The sequence below is a fragment of the Monodelphis domestica genome, chromosome 5 (genome assembly GCF_027887165.1).
Source record: "Monodelphis domestica isolate mMonDom1 chromosome 5, mMonDom1.pri, whole genome shotgun sequence".
Lineage (NCBI taxonomy): Eukaryota > Metazoa > Chordata > Mammalia > Didelphimorphia > Didelphidae > Monodelphis > Monodelphis domestica.
This window is the reverse complement of record NC_077231.1, coordinates 276,788,795-276,801,777: the sequence shown is the minus strand read 5'-3', so window position 1 is coordinate 276,801,777 and position 12,983 is coordinate 276,788,795. Positions and strand designations below refer to the sequence as shown.

The window sequence follows — 12,983 nt, the reverse complement described above, 5'->3', positions numbered from 1 at the left end:
TAAGATGTGAGATGTTGATCTATACCTAGTTCCTGCCAGACTACTTTAGTTCTTTTTTTCATTGGAACCTCAGAAATCTTGTATTCTTCCTTTTACCTTATCTCTATTCCTTGCAATTAGTTGTTAAGTACTATCAACTCACTTATCTGTCTCCCTTTAAAAATCGTATAACTCCCACCAGATTCAGGGTTTCTTCTTACTTGGGCTATCATTATACACTTCTAATTGGTCTCTGTGCCTCCAGTCTCTCCCATCCATTGTACAGCAATTACTAAAATGATCTTTCTTTTTTTTTAAACATTATTTTATTTGGTCATTTCCAAACATTATTCATTGGAAACAAAGATCATTTTCTTTTCCTCCCCCCCTCCCACCACCTCTCCCATAGCCAATGCACGATTCCACTGGGTATCACATGTGTTCTTGATTCGAACCCATTTCCGTGTTGTTGGTATTTGCATTAGAGTGTTCATTTAGAGTCTCTCCTCAGTCATATCCCCTCAACAGCTGTAGTCAAGCAGTTGCTTTTCATCGGTGTTTTTACTCCCATAGTTTATCCTCTGCTTGTGGATAGTGTTTTTTAGATCCCTGCAGATTGTTCAGGGACATAAAATGATCTTTCTAAAGCACAGACATGATCATCACTCTCTGGCTTAAAAAACCAGGTGGATTTGAGGAAATCCACCTGACTGACTCCAATGTAAAAGAAATAAGTATGCAAAGGTATTGTGAAAACACCAGAATTGATTAAAATGTCAGAAAACCTTTTAAAATTGAAATGTGCAGGCTGTGACATAGGAGATCACTTAAAACAAGCTAACGAGGTTCTTTAAATCTTTTATAAGTATAAAGAAAAGCATTTCAGTTTTTGAAACACTAAGTGACAGGAAATCTTGTACACTGGACCAATGTGAAATCTTAAAGGGATCAAAATGTAACTAAAATTGAAGCTTCAAGAAAATAAAATATTCACAAAAGGTTATCCTATGGAGCAATTGTATCCTTTGCTCTCTTCCACTGTCTTTAAATTTTCCTGTTTTCTTCTACATTACTTGATTATTAAACAATTACTATTGAAAAAAAAACCCATAAATGATTTCCTTTTACATATAGGATAAAATATGTATTCCTTGGGATAGCATTCAAGGTCCTCTGCAAGGAGGTTCCAAATTACTTTTATAACTTTTTAAAAGTACTTCACCATGAACATTTCATGTTCTGGACAATCTATATTATGTTTGATTCAGTTCAACAAATATTTATTAAATACTGTTTGCAAAGAACAAAGAAATGAGATTAAGGACTAAAAATATAAGAAAGATTTTGCTTGAGTTAAAAATAACTTAGCTATAAGCTGTGACAGAAAAAGTACAAAGAGAGACCACATTATTCCATGAGGAGAAAGAAAAGAGATGATGAGGAAGAAATGTTGGGTCATGAATTTATTCAGTCCAGCTACTAGGTAACAGCAATTATCAAGGACAACTCATTTGTTGTTAAGACCAACAGAGGATATTTGTGTGTGAGAGAGATGGACCCAGGGAGGGGAAAGAGCAGAGGGGGCCAATAAATCAGCCTTGAGATGGACAAGAGGGGAGGAGGGAAAAGTCAGCTCAGTTACCCATTTTTAATATGCTTCTATATATAGTTCAGTATGACTGACAATGTCCCTTCTAATATTTTAAATATGTGAGCAGATGATTGCTTCCCAGGAGCATACGAACATGCTAATATGCCATAAATCTTAAATGGGAGTATTTCTCTCTTATGGCTGCAGTGGGAAACAGAAGGCATAGGCATATGGAGTTAAAAGGCAGAGTAGGTTGAAGATCATCCAAGTCAATCTCAGTGATTATGAGCTCTGTTAACCCCCATCCTAATGAACTGCCTTTATACTGACATTTGATAGGCTTTTGAATCTGCATCCCTTTGTTAATCTGCCCTGATGTCTATGGATGTCTTTGTATACTTTATCTGTATTGTTGTTTACTCTAAATTTGCCTTGCCTCCCTTTAAAAAAATATACACATTTTATTTAAAATTCATGCTAAACATCAATCCAACTAACTTAAGTTGGTTAGTAACTCTTTATATTTAAATAAATTGATTTCAATGCATAAAGTATGAATTTTTTAGCCACTCCAAGTCCTTATTAAGATTCTTTGTCTATTCGTTCTCAGTCATTTTTCCTCATCTGCTTATAGTTAGCACATGCTTTTGTCCTCTTCTCTTTTTAGTTTATAGGATTCCTTATGCTCATTGGTCTTAACTATGCATTAAAGCATCCCATCTCACCTGTCATTTAATCTGCATAGTAAGGAACTTCTACTAATGAAAATGAACATCTTCTTCTAAACTTAGTCTTAGAATATAATTTAAGGAACTGAGAAATTGGGAGTTGCCCAGGATTATGCTTGAAGCCTGGTTTTCTTATCTTCAAGGCTAGTAGTTTACCACTATGATGTCCTACCTCTCACTACATTAATTTTTATTACTTATTATTGGACATTTAGGATGTTTCTAGCTTTTTGCAATGACTTATACTGCTACAACGAACATCTTTAAACAAATAACTTTATCTTTGTTTGCTTCTTTTTAATACCTCTTTCAAGGTATATTCCCAGTGATGGAATTATTAGATCAAACAGTATGGTCATCTTTATAATTTTTACTCTGAGTTGCCAGATTGTGCTCTAATTTTTTTTTTATCTGCAATAAATACGTGTAACTGTCATTGTCCAACTGTTCTTAGCCTACATTGAGCCTTATTTAATTATTCTTGACAAATTTGATAGGTGCAAAACTCTCCCTTTCCTTTGAATAACTCGTACTAGGGGACGAGCCTTTTACTGTATTTTTTACAGTGTGTGAACTTTTTGACAACCTAGCAGAACATGGAAAGATGGTGACATTAAACATTTATGAACAATGTTTAGTGGTGGCTTTCAGCCGTGCTCACCTTAATTCTCAAGAAGCAAATCGCTGGCAAATCATTAGTCTGCTGAGGACTGCTCATGGTAGGAATGGGGCTAGTGATGACTTTTCCCCTTTTTTCTTTTAGCCCTTACTTTCCCAACTCTAAGATAGAAGGACAAAGGCTAATGAGAATTAACAAACTTGCCCAGGGTCACACAGGTTGCAATGGATCTTGGCTTCTTCTATGTGTGACCAAGCTCAGCAAAAATCTCGGTGTGAGGGACTAGAGTGGTGGCAGTGTCAGAGGAGAGAAGGGGGGGTATTCTAGAGATGATGCAAAGGTAAAATTGGCAGGTCTTGGCTACAAAGCCTAGATATGGGATCCTAGGAACATGGATGTTAATGATACGATTGAAAATCTCAGGTAGGACTCACCTGTTCCATTTGCTTGCATTACTTCATTGAACCAGTGACTCTTGAATGTGGATACAGTTTTTGCAAGGAGTGTCTCCAATGGAGATGGGAGTAAGCCCTTGCATCATTGACCTGTCCAGTGTCCAATTATTCAGCCTAGAGACTTGGAGGCTAATAAGCACTTGGGAGTTCTAGCAATCATTACCAAATAGTTCAGGCATCATTTACTGCAAGTTGCCAGATCACCTGTAATTAACACCTAGCAATTCAAAAGCTATTTTGTGAAGATGACCAGAGCCTATTCTATGCATCCTGCTTATGCTGCCAAGAATGCAAAGCTCACAGTATACATGCTATAGAAGAGTCAGCTGAGAATTTCAAGGGGAAACCTTTAGTAAATTGTTGGGGAAAGTGAAAGGGGCTCAATTTTTATTTTATTTTATTTTTTTAGGCAGTGGGGGTTAAATGATTTGCCCAGGGTCACACTTCTGGGAAGTGTCTGAGATCTCTAGGCCTGGCTTTCAGCCACTGAGCTACCCAGCTGCCCCCAGGCTCAATTTTGAGAAAGGATGAGTAGAAGATGGAGGCAAAGACAGTGAAGAAGGCCATTATGTCAGAATACATAAAAATTCACTCTCTTGATAAAGAAAAAACAACTAGATCTATAAAAGCTGGATAAGGACAAAAGAAAAGGTGTGAAGAAATTAATGGAGTCTGAGGCCAGATTTTCCAAGATGTCCAAACTTTAAAAAGATGATTGAAGAGTTAGAGAGGAATTTTGAGAAGCCAGTCTCATTGATGCTCCTGGATATAAAAAGAATCTTGGAAAGGAGTGAGGTGCTGTTGCTTCAATGTCCAAAACCTTCTGTTTTAGATCGGACAATTTGTGGAATGCCTGGAACGAGGGAAATCCTATCCTATTGATCTTCCAAAGGAATATTACTCTATATCCTGAAATGGCCAATTCTCATTTCTTCTTCTCTGAAGATCTGAAGTGTGTGAGGTTTTTAAGCGTCTGACACAATATATTTGGCATCACAGTGAGACTTGGACATTCTGTTTCTGTGTTGGGTGCTCAGAGGCTCACCTCAGAGAGCCACTATTGGGAAAAAGGAGGTGAGAAGCAAGACTGTGCAGGAAGTGGGAATCTGTAAGGAATCAGTAAACAAGAAGGAGAAGTTACCTGGGGAGGTACTCTCCCTCATGTGCCTCACAAGAGGAGAGGATTTCATTCTCTGGATCTCCCACATCATAGAAGTGTAAAAATGGACTTGAATCCAGGACTTCAATCCCCAGAAGTCCTTGCTCCACTTCCCCAAAATGCTTTGTAATCTCACTGAATTCTCACCTGGGCCAAGAGCAAAATCATTATTTAAAGGGTCTCCGCCCACGGTGTGTGTGTGTGTGTGGGGCTTCTTTTCCTGTCTCTGCTGGCAAGCAGATGCGTCTCATGATGTGAGTGAAATTGAATTGAGCCTTTCGGCCCACCTGGCATGTGCCTTTCTTACTTGTATTTTTCTTAAATTCTCAACCTTTAATAAACCTCTAAAAATATAATATCCCTTGCAGAGAGAAACTAATTTCTACCTGCCTCAGTTTCCCTAAATTTTAATCTTTACAGAAGGCATTCATACAAGAGCATCTATGAATAATCTAGGCATTTCCCTCCATTATGAATGTGGACACGAGACATTTTTCAATGTGACAGTTAGCTCCCTTCTCTACAGTCCTCCTCTCCTCTCCTCACCGCACAGGCCACCTTCCAAGGTCCTCTCAGGTCTTTCTTTTCTCTTGGCCTTCCAAATGAAGATAATCTGAATTCCCTTACTATCTGTCCCCTGAGCACTCATTGCTGAAGGAGTTGATGCTCTTTGGCCTTTTCTAGGGCTGGGGGTCAATATAGATTGAGGGTCCATAATTTTTACAACTCCTAAGTGTGAAACTCAGTGACAGGTAAGTATCAGTAAGAGAATGGCAACAAGAGATGAACAGATGTTTAATTAATGAGAGAGAGCTGGTCTACAAGAGCAAACAAAAAAATGGGAAAAACTAGATAGCCAATTCTGTCCAAACTGCATTAACATTAACTAACCTCAGTCTTATCATTTTATCAGTCATATTGCTAGCGATTTCAATGACCGAAAGAAACCAGGCACCAAGTGATCACTTAGCATGTCTCCAGGACACAGAATTGAGTCAGAAAAACAAATGCCAAGTTAATGAATGCACTAATACTGACTCCGTTGCTATAGTGTATCTATTAGTGTGTATCATAGACAGATTTGCTAAAGTCTAGGCACAAGGGTCCAAAGGTTACATTTTATAAAAGGATGGTGCATGACAATTTGTTCTTCCATGTTTTCATTTAACCTGTATCATAAAAATTACTGGAGGATGCAACTCCTGGATACCCAGAATGGGATTAGAAAAGCAAATGTCATGTTACTGAATGTATTGACGATTTGTTTCACTATTGTATCTATTTGTTGGAGTAGACTACTAAATCTGGTTACAAGTATCCAATGGATGCCCCATGACAGTAGTAGTAGTAGTAGTCTCTCGGTAACCTGAGGATGACGATTGTCTTTGTGCGTTTTTGTGCACAAAGACACTTGTGCGTGAAGATTTAAGTGGAAAAGTCGATGCACGAGACAGTCCCACTCTCTCGGCGTTGGAAGCCTGGGTCTAGTGGCACGAAAGTCGTTACACCTGGAGACTTCCTCAGCTGCATTGGATGGCCGTGTTGTCTTTTGTGCTCCAACATGCCCTGAGCACTCCACAGTGCTTTGCTGCGTCGCCCTCTCAGCCATTGAACCTTCTTATTGGTTTCTTCCGCTTGTTCGGCCGAAGCAGTCTTCACATGCTGGGTGAGCAAAGCCCTGGTTCACCAGGGGTCCACGACGACCCGATGGCTACCCTCACAAGGTTTAGCCGGCCTGTCGAAGCTGTTGCCCAGGGTGTGGCCGCTGCCGCATGCTAGCAGCTACTGGGAGCCACAAGTGAGAGCTGGGTGTCAAGTGAGGGTCAGAGGCTGGAGAGCTGCCCTAGGAGGGCACGACAAGCCCTCCATACCAAAGCTATTACTCCTCCCTGAGCACCCCATATACCCCATGGCAAAAAACAAACAAACACACAACAAAAAAGCGAACAAAGATCTAAGTGCTCTCCATTGTCCTGCTTCAGTTGCCTTGTTCTCATCCACTTCTTCCACCAGGAGAAATGTTCACAAGCCTTGGGTAGACACCTCCTTAACTCAATGATGGGTCTGAGACCTTTTGGTTGCCCTCAAACTGGTTTACCCCATTTGCCAAGATGCTTTACAGGAATGTGGCTACTCTGCATGTTAAGGTTTCTTAGAGCCACAGTTGAGATCTGGGTGGCAGGTGGACACCAAAGGGGGATTGAGCATCCTTGAAAAGGGTTTAGCAAGCCCTCACAAAAGAGATACTAATTGTTATGGAAATTCCCATATCCCCAATAGTAAGTAAGTGTTTGTTGACAATTGATTTAATAAGCATTTCTAGAACTCACATTCTATTGGAAACAATATGTATATAGACAAATATATAAAAACATATAGAACAGATAATTATAGATATATACATAGTTATGATACATAATATATAGATAAAATATATAATACATAATTAGAAAATAAATAAAAATAAGCGAGTGAGGGAATGCAGGAAAGAGAATCATAATTGAAAAGGTCAGGATTCACTTTGGTTAAGACATGGAACTTGAGCTAAGTCTTGAAGGAAGCTAGTGATTCCAAGAGTTAGAGGTAAGAAGGGTATATATTTCAGGCATGACAGATATCCTGTGCAAAGTCACAGAGAACAGAGATGGAATATTGAATTTCTGGCATAGTAAATCAGCTAGTTTGGCTGGAACCTAGAGGGTATGAAAGGAAGCAATATATAATAAAATTAAAAAGATAGAATGGAGCCAGTGTGGAGGGCATGAAATGCCAAATAGAGAATTTTAGATCTTAATCTCTAGGCAGTCAGGAAGCACTAGTGGTATTTGTGTAAGCCAATGGCATGGTCAAAGGTGCTGTAGAAATATTGGCATCTGTGTGGATTGGAATGGGGAGAGATCTGAGTCAAGGATCCTAATTAGGAGACTATTTCAATAATCTAGATGAGGGATAATAAGAACCTAAACTATACTATTGGCTGCAGGAACTAAGAGCCTGGTGTCTGGCTGTTCTGCCCCAAGCTCTGTCCTTTGATGAAAGAACTCCTTTGACAGGGTAGGAATCACTCTTGGATCCAGAGAGCTGAGGTACTGAAGCCATTCTCTTTCCCACTTAGGATCCCGCTGCATTGGACCCTCTGTCCCAGGTTTAGTCCTGGAAGAAGCTATTAAAAAAAAAAATCCTTATTATCCATTTTAGAATCACCACCATGTGTTGGTTCCAAGATGGAAGAGGGATAAGGGCTAGGCAGTGGGGTTAAATGACTTGTCTTTTCATAGAGCTGGGAAGCACCTGAGGTTACATTTGAACCCAGGAGCTCCTGTGGTTGGAACTGGCTTTCAATCCACTGAGGCACCTAGCTGCCCTCTGAGGAACCTATTTTTAATGAGACGAGATTAAACCCTTCCCTTCCTTCACGTCTTCAAGTTGTTATATCCTTCCACTCCAGCACTTTAGGGGAAAAAAATCTAGTAACCCCATTAAAAAGGAAATTAGTCTGGTATGACATGATGAGGACATGTCTGCAAGATAACCACTTCCTCTTCTAGATGTGCATCATTTTAATAATACTTTCTTGAAATTTGTCAAGAATTATAGACAAAATAATTGGTGTTTAATATGCAGATCTCCTTTTTTCCCTTCCTTGAGGAGAGGACATTATTCTTCTGCAGTTTTGTGGTATTTCTCCCATTTCTTCCACATGATTTTTCAAAGTTCATCAATCATATCTGCCATGTCTTTCATTTCCATTAGGGTGCATTTCAGCTATATTAAGTAACTTGACCTTATCAAGGGCATCCATTCCCCAATTTATATTGGATATCAGTTCCTTATTAGTCATTTTGTGCTGTCCTCACATCAACGATCACTCTCCTTGGCAGGAGAAATTGAAGCAAAATAAAAATTGAATAGTTCTTTTTTCCTAAATTGTCTTTTATCATCCTCCTATCCACCCCAAGAAATGGACTTGTCACTTTGATTCTCCCCTTTCTCCTAATCTAGGTAAATAAGAAAACATATCTTAGTTTTTCTCATCAGCATTAACTCATTCTGAACTTGAACATTCCTGTGCTAATCTTTAAAATCTGTGCTACACTTGCATATCTATCTTGTTACCTGCCTTCACTTCCTATTTTATGTCTGGCTTTTAAAAAAGGTTTATTTCAAGTTTTTTACATTACAATCATTTTGCACCCCCATAATTTCTCCACCCTGAAATATCCATCTGTCATTCCAGTCCCCTTTTCTCATTGGTGAGTTTCTCCTGGGGTTTCCATTTTGAAAAAGGGCCCAGGCTGGTCAATCTTCATTCTACTCCTGGCTGGGCTTTTGGCCCCGAGTACCTTCATCTCTTTTCTACATCTTCCCCTTTTCAGCTCTTTCCTCCCCCTCTCCTACTTTTAGAATGCAAGCACCTTGAGGGTAATGACTATCATTATTTTTGTTTGTATTTGCATTTGCAGGGCTTAGTATAGTGCCTGGTACATAGTAGGCACTTACTAAATGCCTTATACATATATGACTAGCTAGCGTTCAGATCAGAGCTTCCTCAATCTGATCAATAATACTTTATTAGCATGTATACCAAGAAGTCTTTCAAAATAATTTAACAAATTTTCTTTTTTTCTGGTTTCAGATGGGCAACTTTGAAGTATAGAACTTTGGATCTTTTGGGAAAGGTGCTTCCTAGGTAAAATTAGGAGTCAGATGGTTTGTTTTTCATGTCCTCCTTTTATTCCTCCCAGTGCCCCATGCTGACATCTCACTCTGATTTGCCTTTTCTAGTCAATAACACTTCAAAACAGAGATTGTGGGATTTCAGTAGTGTGGGCAATCAGTTCCTCCACCAGAATAAATTGTAGTCTACCCATGTCTCTCTTATGTGACTGTTTTCTATGCCTTTCCATAAATCCATCATAAAACCTCTCTATCTGACCACCTGGAAGCCTTCATCTAGGAATTTGATTATATTACAGATTAAAGAAAAGTGAGAGAATGGGGATAACAGGAGGCAACCTGCTGAAGAAGATGGGATGGGATGGAGGCCATTTGTACACGTGGAAGGTTCACTTTGGAAAGTAATGGATTATGGGATTTCATCTGATTGACCTTCCCTACAGAAATGTTGCATCTCTCCCCATTTGTGCCCACATTTTCCATTGAGGTTGGAGTGTTCATGGGATAATGCACCCCAGATTTTGGGAGGGCATATTTTGTAGCTGCTGTATTACTATGCCATCTTAATTAAATTGAGTTAATCATATCTACTGTCTAATTGTTAATGAGCACACCAATGGCAACTTTTGAGTTGTATAGTTTTAGCAGTGGGACCTGAAAAGTACTGTAGAACCTAAGATAGTAGCTGTCCTTTGGCAAATCAAGTCCATGAAGTACAAATTGGAGTAGTTCAGAGAGGGTGTTACACATAAACTGATATCAATCAAAGAAAATCCAGGAAAACCATGTACATATTGACTATGACAGTGTAAATAAAAATGACAATGATAATACAATTGAAACTGAATGCTATTTAATTATAATGACTAAGCTTGGCCTCAAAGAAGAGAGAAATATACCTCCTTTTTTTTCTGAAGGAATGGAATCTGGGTGGGGATATTGCATATTCTCTCAGACTTCTTTGATTTGTTTGTTTAAGTTTACTAAACTGCTTCATTCTTCCTTTGTTAGAAAGAACAGCTTTCTGAGTGGGGGAGGACTTGCAGGGGTTTTAGGATTTCAGGAAATGTTGATGTGAAGTTCAAGAGAAAAGAAAATATAACACATTGAGAAAGTCATAGGAATAATGATTCTTTACTGACAATTACTTCTTAGTCTTTAGCACAGTGCAGGGCACTTAGTAGGTGCTTAATAAGTGTTTAATGATTGAATGGACTAGCCCAGCCCTGAATAGAACCCAAGGCATCATTTTCACACTGTCTCAAATTACCCTTTCTCCCTTCGACCATCATTTTCTCTTACTGGCAGTTTGATCTTTCATTTAGGTGTTAATCACATTTTTAGGGTCTGGGTAGCACTGGCTTTCTATTCAATTTCATTTTCCTTGGTAACAAAGAGAGTAGGCTGTTCAGAACTTTTTTCTTCAGCAGATTTGAATGCAGCATAGTGAGTCAGATCAGACACCATCCAGTGGCAGTTAGAACTCACTATTTCACCACTACAGAAGCTTGAGAAGCCTTTTGTTGGAGAAAAGAGATGGAAACTATAGCAGCCCTCACAATGAATGCTGGCGGAAGCTTCACGTGATCCCAACACTGAGCTTTCCTTTGATTTCTTCCAAGTTATTTTTTTTTAAATATTCTAACCCATCAACATGTTAAAAACAAAACAAAACAAAATCGTGTGATCCTTTCAAAACATTCCTCAGAAAGAAATTCATTTCTGAAATCAGGAAAAACCTACCAAAACACACAGTACCCCACCCCAACACCCTTTTGTGAATGAAAGATTGTAAGGCTTTACCAGTTTGCCTCAGCAAAAGAAACTCGTCCTTTGGGAGTTGCTCACCCATTGTTTGCGGAGCTGATTTTGCTCAACTGCAAGAAGTGTTACCCGTGGGCTCGGATAACATACCCTCTCCAGTGTTAATCTTCAAGTAGTTCCCTTATTATGGGGTTAACTGTGCACGCCCAAACAAACAAACAAACAAACAAAAAAACCCGACAAGTGATTGCTAGCAAAATAATATTAAAAGGCAGCAAATAGACATTTGTACCACCTGAAGCTACCTTCTACAACCATAGGAATGTGTGTGTTTGTAGAACAATTACGGGTGGAGCAGCCTCTTTCCTCTCTCTCTCTCTCTCTGTGTCTCTGTCTCTGTCTCTGTCTCTCTGTCTCTGTCTATCTGTGTCTGTCTGTCTGTCTGTCTGTCTGTCTGTCTGTCTCCCACCGCCCCCTTCCAACTGCACTCCTATTCCTCTCCCTCCCTCTGTCTCTGTCTTTGTCTGTAGAACAATTATGGGCAGAGCAGCCAGTCTTGTCTGTAGACACATCGTCGAAGAAATCGAGAACCACAGAATCAAGGATCCCAAAGCAAATGAATGTAAAGCGCTTCGAGAAGCTTAAGGCGCACTGAAAGTGCCAGTTCTTATTATTTCGGTCGTCGTTGTCATTGCTGCTGCTGCAGATGAGAATGGGCATGATGGATGCTGTCCCCTTGGTACATGCTGTAGGACCACAGATACTGTCTGTTGCATCTTCCCGTGGTTTCCTGCTGCCATCTGCTGGCTCCTACTGTGCTTAACTCCAAAGTAACTCCAGAAAAGGGGCCGGTGCTTCTAGGAACAGTATGGTCGCCTCGGCTGCATCCGCCCTGGCCACCACTTCATCTCGGCTCCTTCCAGACTTCTTCATTTTCTCCGCTTGGACTTTCACCTCTGACCGAGTTTGCGGCGGTGTGCAGAGGGCTCCACTCGGGGAGTGGACAGCGCTGAGTGGAGGATGAATTGCTTTTCGTTGTAGCGTCTCAGACACCATGTGTGTAACCTTGTCCCCATGGGACCCAGCCCGCTCAAGCCTGGATTGCCGCAGTGACCAAGGGCAGAATAAAGAGACCCTAAGTCATTCTCCCCAGCTTCCTGTTGGGTGTGAGTTTCACCACATTGCACCACAATGAGGGGTGCTGCAGGCTGAGGGGGGTGGTGGGGAAGATTTTGAACCCCTTCTCTGCCTCCCAAGGCCCCTTCTCTGGGGATAGAAGTTTTGTCTGTCTCCTCCCTTTGCTGATTCCCCCATCAACACACATCTATTAAACGCTTGCTGTATACTAGGTGCTGGGGATACAAATACAAGAACTGAAACAATCCCTCCTAGTAAGGAGCTTACATTTATTTCCACATGAGAACCATTTCCCAGTGTCTTGGTACTTAGAATCCAAAGATGATGAAGGTAGTGCTGGAAGGGTAGTTTGAAATTACTTAGTCCAGTTTCTCTCATTTGACATGTGAGCAAAGGGAGGCTTATAATGAGAAAGGGACTTGACCAATATCAATCAAAATTTATTAAGCACCTACTCTATGTCCAACTTAGCACAGACTAGAGATAGAATGGCAAAAGTCAGTCTCTACCCTGAAGGAAGAGAGGATCCTGACAAAGGTATGAGTCCCCCAGAGTGGATGATGTGTTCTTTCAGGATGAAGAGGTTCCTGGGACATTATGGAGAAATCTAGAGGAGTGGGAAATGAAAAGGTCACATCTAGTATGTATCAGAGTCGGGATTCAAACCTTGGACTCTAAGTCCACAAACCTTCTTATAGTGTGTTGTTATGGTTAATCTTTGGACACAGTGACCTGCTCTCCATGAGGGAGGATGCTGTTGTTTTCTCAGTAGGGTCCATTCACTGGGAATGTTTCTGTATGTCTTGTGATGTTAGGCAGCTGGGAAGGCAGTATGTCTAGCACTGGGCCTCGAGTTAGGGAGACATGAGTTCTT

At 40.2% G+C, this 12,983-nt stretch overlaps 1 long non-coding RNA gene across 1 annotated transcript in view; it reads left to right on the top strand.

Annotated features, from left to right (window-relative positions):
* Positions 1–10,047, top strand: part of LOC103104565 (uncharacterized) — a 54,057-nt gene extending 44,010 nt beyond the window's left edge. Inside the window, exons 4-5 of the long non-coding RNA XR_008912452.1 lie at positions 9,168–9,221; positions 9,508–10,047. This is a non-coding gene — a long non-coding RNA (uncharacterized LOC103104565). The remainder of the gene's footprint in view (positions 1–9,167; positions 9,222–9,507) is intronic.
* Positions 10,048–12,983: the final 2,936 nt, after the last annotated feature.